The following is a 7020-nucleotide window of genomic DNA, read 5'->3' as shown; positions in this document are numbered from 1 at the left end:
TGGCACACTGACTCTGGCACACTGACTCAGGCACATTGACTCTGGCACACTGTCTGACTCTGGCACATAGACTCTGGCACACTGTCTGACTCTGGCACATTGTCTCTGGCACCGTGACTCTGGCACACTGTCTGACTCTGGCACATTGTCTCTGGCACCGTGACACTAGCACAATGTCTGACTCTGGCACGTTGACTTTTGCACACTGTTTGACTCTGGCACATTGACTCTGGCACATTGTCTGACTCTTGTACACTGTCTGATTGTGGCACATTGACTCTGGACACTGTCTGACTCTGACACACTGTCATACTCTGGCACACTGACTCTGGCATATTGTCTAACTCTGGCACATTGACTCTGGCATATTGTTTGACTCTGGCACATTGACTCTGGACACTGTCTGACTGGCACATTGACACACGCACATTGTCTGACTCTGGCACATTGTCTGACACTGGCATGTTGACTCTGGCACACGGTCTGACTCTGGCACATCGACTCTCGCGCATGGACTCTGGCACATTGACTCTGACACACTGTCTGATTCTGACACACTGTCTGCCTCTGACACACTGTCTGACTCTGGCACCTGACTCTGGCACTTTGTCTGACTCTGGCACACTTTCCGACTCTGGCACATTGTCTGACTCTGGCACATTGACTCTGGCACAATGACCCTGGCACATTGACTCTGACACATTGACTCTGGCACAGTGTCTGACTGGCACATTGACTCTGGCACACTGTCTGACTCTGGCACATTGTCTCTGGCACACTGACTCTGGCACACTGACTCTGGCACATTGACTCTGGCACACTGTCTGACTCTGGCACATAGACTCTGGCACACTGTCTGACTCTGGCACATTGTCTCTGGCACGGTGACACTAGCACAATGTCTGACTCTGGCACATTGACTTTTGCACATTGTCTGACTCTGGCACATTGACTCTGGCACAATGACCCTGGCACATTGACTCTGACACATTGACTCTGGCACAGTGTCTGACTGGCACATTGACTCTGGCACACTGTCTGACTCTGGCACATTGTCTCTGGCACACTGACTCTGGCACACTGACTCTGGCACATTGACTCTGGCACACTGTCTGACTCTGGCACATTGACTCTGGCACACTGTCTGACTCTGGCACATTGACTCTGGCACACTGTCCGACTTTGGCACATTGACTCTGGCACACTGTCTGACTCTATCACATGGTCTCTGGCACATTGACTCTGACACACTGTCTGACTCTGGCACATAGACTCTGGCACACTGTCTGACTCTGGCACATTGTCTCTGGCACCGTGACTCTGGCACACTGTCTGACTCTGGCTCATTGTCTCTGGCACCGTGACACTAGCACAATGTCTGACTCTGGCACATTGACTTTTGCACACTGTTTGACTCTGGCACATTGACTCTGGCACATTGTCTGACTCTTGTACACTGTCTGATTGTGGCACATTGACTCTGGACACTGTCTGACTCTGGCACACTGTCATACTCTGGCACACTGACTCTGGCATATTGTCTGACTCTGGCACATTGACTCTGGCACACTGACTCTGGCATATTGGCTCTGGCATATTGTTTGACTCTGGCACATTGACTCTGGACACTGTCTGACTGGCACATTGACACACGCACATTGTCTGACTCTGGCACATCGACTCTCGCGCATGGACTCTGACACATTGACTCTGGCACAGTGTCTGACTGGCACATTGACTCTGGCACACTGTCTGACTCTGGCACATTGTCTCTGGCACACTGACTCTGGCACACTGACTCTGGCACATTGACTCTGGCACACTGTCTGACTCTGGCACATTGACTCTGGCACACTGACTCTGGCACACTGACTCTGGCACACTGTCTGACTCTGGCACATAGACTCTGGCACACTGTCTGACTCTGGCACATTGTCTCTGGCACCGTGACTCTAGCACACTGTCTGACTCTGGCACATTGTCTCTGGCACGGTGACACTAGCACAATGTCTGACTCTGGCACATTGACTTTTGCACACTGTTTGACTCTGGCACATTGACTCTGGCACACTGTCCCACTTTGGCACATTGACTCTGGCACACTGTCTGACTCTATCACATGGTCTCTGGCACATTGACTCTGACACACTGTCTGATTCTGGCACATTGACTCTGGCACACTGTCTGACTCTGGCACATTGACTCTGACACACTGTCTGATTCTGACACACTGTCTGACTCTGACACACTGTCTGACTCTGACACACTGTCTGACTCTGGCACCTGACTCTGGCACTTTGTCTGACTCTGGCACACTTTCCGACTCTGGCACATTGTCTGACTCTGGCACATTGACTCTGGCACAATGACTCTGGCACACTTCCTTACTCTGGCACATTGACTCTGGCATATTGTCTGACTCTGGCACATTGACTCTGGCACACTGTCTGACTCTGGCACACTGTCTGATTCTGGCTGATTGACTCTGGTACACTGTCTGACTCTGGCACACTGACTCTGGCACATTGACTCTGGCACATTGACTCTGGCACACTGTCTGACTCTGGCACATTGACTCTGGCACACTGTCTGACTCTAACACATTGACTCTGACACACATTCTGACTCTGGCACATTGACTCTGGCACACTGTCTGACTCTGGCACATTGACTCTGGCATACTGTCTGACTCTGGCACATTGACTCTGGCACACTGTCTGACTCTAACACATTGACTCTGGCACACTGTCTCACTCTGGCACATTGACTCTGGCACACTGTCTGACTCTGGCACACTGACTCTGGCACATTGACTCTGGCACACTGTCTGACTCTGGCACATTGACTCTGGCACACTATCTGATTCTGGTACATTAACTCTGGACGCTGTCTGACTCTGGCACATTGACCCTGGCACGCTGTCTGACTCTGGCACATTGTCGGACTCTTGTACACTGTCTGATTGTGGCACATTGACTCTAGACACTGTCTGACTCTGGCACATTGACCCTGGCACACTGTTATACTCTGGCACACTGACTCTGGCATATTGTCTGACTCTGGCACATTGACTCTGGCACACTGACTCTGGCATATTGGCTCTGGCATATTGTTTGACTCTGGCACATTGAGTCTGGCACATTGACTGACACTGGCACTTTGACTCTGGCACACTGTCTGACTCTGGCACATTGACTCTGGCACACTGTCTGACTCTAACACATTGACTCTGGCACACTGTCTCACTCTGGCACATTGACTCTGGCACACTGTCTGACTCTGGCACACTGACTCTGGCACACTGTCTGACTCTGGCACATTGACTCTGGCACACTGTCTGACTCTGGCACATTGACTCTGGCACACTGTCTGACTCCAACACATTGACTCTGACACACTGTCTGACTCTGGCACATTGACTCTGGCACACTGTCTGACTCTGGCACATTGACTCTGGCACACTGTCTGACTCTAACACATTGACTCTGGCACACTGTCTGACTCTGGCACATTGACTCTGGCACACTGTCTGACTCTGGCACATTGACTCTGGCACACTGTCTGACTCTAACACATTGACTCTGGCACATTGTGTGACTGTGACACAATGCCAGACTCTGGCACATTGACTCTGGCACACTGTCTGACTCTGGCACATTGACTCTGACACACTGTCTGACTCTGGCACCTGACTCTGGCACTTTGTCTGACTCTGGCACACTTTTCGACTCTGGCACATTGTCTGACTCTGGCACATTGTCTGACTCTGGCACACGGTCTGACTCTGGCACATCGACTCTCGCGCATGGACTCTGGCACATTGACACTGGCACACTGTCTGACTCTGGCATATTGACTCTGGCACACTGACTGACTCTGGCACATTGACTCTGGCACACTGTCTGACTCTAACACATTGACTCTGACACACTGTCTGACTCTGGCACATTGACTCTGGCACACTGTCTGACTCTGGCACATTGACTCTGGCACACTGTCTGACTCCAACACATTGACTCTGACACACTGTCTGACTCTGGCACATTGACTCTGGCACACTGTCTGACTCTGGCACATTGACTCTGGCACACTGTCTGACTCTAACACATTGACTCTGGCACATTGTCTGACAATGACACAATGCCAGACTCTGGCACATTGACTCTGACACACTGTCTGGCTCTGTCACACTGTCTGACTCTGACACACTGTCTGACTCTGGCACCTGACTCTGGCACTTTGTCTGACTCTGGCACACTTTCCGACTCTGGCACATTGTCTGACTCTGGCACATTGACTCTGGCACAATGACTCTGGCACACTTCCTGACTCTGGCACATTGACTCTGACACATTGACTCTGGCACATTGTCTGACTCTGGCACATTGACTCTGGCACACTGTCTGATTCTGGCTGATTGACTCTGGTACACTGTCTGACTCTGGCACACTGACTCTGGCACATTGACTCTGGCACACTGTCTGACTCTGGCACATTGACTCTGCATACTGTCTGACTCTGGCACATTGACTCTGGCACACTGTCTGACTTTAACACATTGACTCTGGCACATGACTGACTCTGGCACATTGACTCTGGCACACTGTCTGACTTTAACACATTGACTCTGGCACACTGTCTCACTCTGGCCCATTGACTCTGGCACACTGTCTGACTCTGGCACACTATCTGATTCTGGTACATTGACTCTGGACGCTGTCTGTCTCTGGCACATTGACCCTGGCACGCTGTCTGACTCTGGCACATTGACCCTGGCACACTGACTCTGGCATATTGGCTCTGGCATGTTGTTTGACTCTGGCACATTGAGTCTGGCACATTGACTGACACTGGCACATTGACTCTGGCACACTGTCTGACTGGCACATTGACACACGCACATTGGCTGACTCTGCCACATTGTCTGACTCTTGTACACTGTCTGATTGTGGCACATTGACTCTGGCATATTGTCTGACTCTGGCATATTGACTCTGGCACACTGACTCTGGCATATTGGCTCTGGCATGTTGTTTGACTCTGGCACATTGAGTCTGGCACATTGACTGACACTGGCACATTGACTCTGGCACACTGTCTGACTGGCACATTGACACACGCACATTGGCTGACTCTGGCACATTGATCTGGCAGACTGTCTGACTCTGGCACATCGACTCTCGCGCATGGACTCTGGCACATTGACACTGGCACACTGTCTGACTCTGGCATATTGTCTCTGGCACACTGTCTGACTCTGGCACACTGATTTTGGCACACTGTGTGACTCTGGCACACTGTGTGACTCTGGCACGCTGACTCTGGTGCACTTTCTGACTCTGGCACACTGAGTCTGGCACACTGTCCGACACGGCCCCACTGTCTGACTCTGGCACACTGTCTGACTCTGACACATTGACTCTGGTACATTGATTCTAGAACATTGACACTGGCACACTGTCTGACTCTGGCACACTGTCTCTGGCACACTGTCTGACTCTGACACATTGACTCTGGTACACTGATTCTGGCACATTGACACTGGCACACTGTCTGACTGGAACACTGTCTGACTCTGGCACATTGATCTGGCAGACTGTCTGACTCTGGCACATCGACTCTCGTGCATGGACTCTGGCACATTGACACTGGCACACTGTCTGACTCTGGCATATTGACTCTGGTACACTGACTCTGGCACATTGACACTGGCACACTGTCTGACTGGCACACTGTCTGACTCTGACACATTGACTCTGGTACACTGACTCTGGCACATTGACACTGGCACACTGTCTGACTGGCACATTGACACTCGCACATTTTCTGACTCTGGCATATTGTCTGACTCTGGCACATTGACTCTGGCACACTGTCTGACTCTGGCACACTGTCTGATTCTGGCTGATTGACTCTGGCACACTGTATGACTCTGGCATATTGACTCTGGCACATTGACACTGGCACACTGTCTGACTGGCACATTGACACTCGCACATTTTCTGACTCTGGCATATTGTCTGACTCTAACACATTGACTCTGGCACACTGTCTCACTCTGGCACACTGTCTGACTCTGGCACACTATCTGATTCTGGTACATTGACTCTGGACGCTGTCTGACTCTGGCACATTGTCTGGCTCTTGTACACTGTCTGATTGTAGCACATTGACTCTGGACACTGTCTGACTCTGGCACATTGACACTGGCACACTGTCATACTCTGGCACACTGACTCTGGCACACTGTCTGACTCTGGCACATTGACTCTGGCACACTGACTCTGGCATATTGTCTGACTCTGGCACATTGACTCTGGCACACTGGCTCTGGCATATTGGCTCTGGCATATTGTTTGACCCTGGCACATTGAGTCTGGCACATTGACTGACACTGGCACATTGACTCTGGCACACTGTCTGACTGGCACATTGACACACGCACATTGTCTGACTCTGGCACATTGTCTGACACTGGCACGTTGACTCTGGCACACGGTCTGACTCTGGCACATCGACTCTCGCGCATGGACTCTGGCACATTGACACTGGCACACTGTCTGACTGGCACATTGACACTCGCACATTTTCTGACTCTGGCACATTTTCTGACTCTGGTACACTGTCTGATTGTGGCACATTGACTCTGGACACTGTCTGACTCTGGCACACTGACTCTGGACACTGTCATACTCTGGCGCACTGACTCTGGCATATTGTCTGACTCTGGCACATTGACTCTGGCACACTGACTCTGGCATTTTGGCTCTGGCATATTGTTTGACTCTGGCACACTGAGTCTGGCACATTGACTCTGGCACACTGTCTGACTGGCACATTGACACTCGCACATTGTCTGACTCTGGCACATTGTCTGACACTGGCACATTGACACTGGCACACTGTCTGACTCTGGCATATTGTCTCTGGCACAGTGTCTGACTCTGGCACATTGATTTTGACACACTGTGTGACTCTGGCACACTGTGTGACTCTGGCACGCTGACTCTGGTGCTCTGT

This window comes from Scyliorhinus torazame, chromosome 17 (assembly GCF_047496885.1).
Source record: "Scyliorhinus torazame isolate Kashiwa2021f chromosome 17, sScyTor2.1, whole genome shotgun sequence".
NCBI lineage: Eukaryota > Metazoa > Chordata > Chondrichthyes > Carcharhiniformes > Scyliorhinidae > Scyliorhinus > Scyliorhinus torazame.
Note: the sequence above shows the minus strand (reverse complement) of the source record.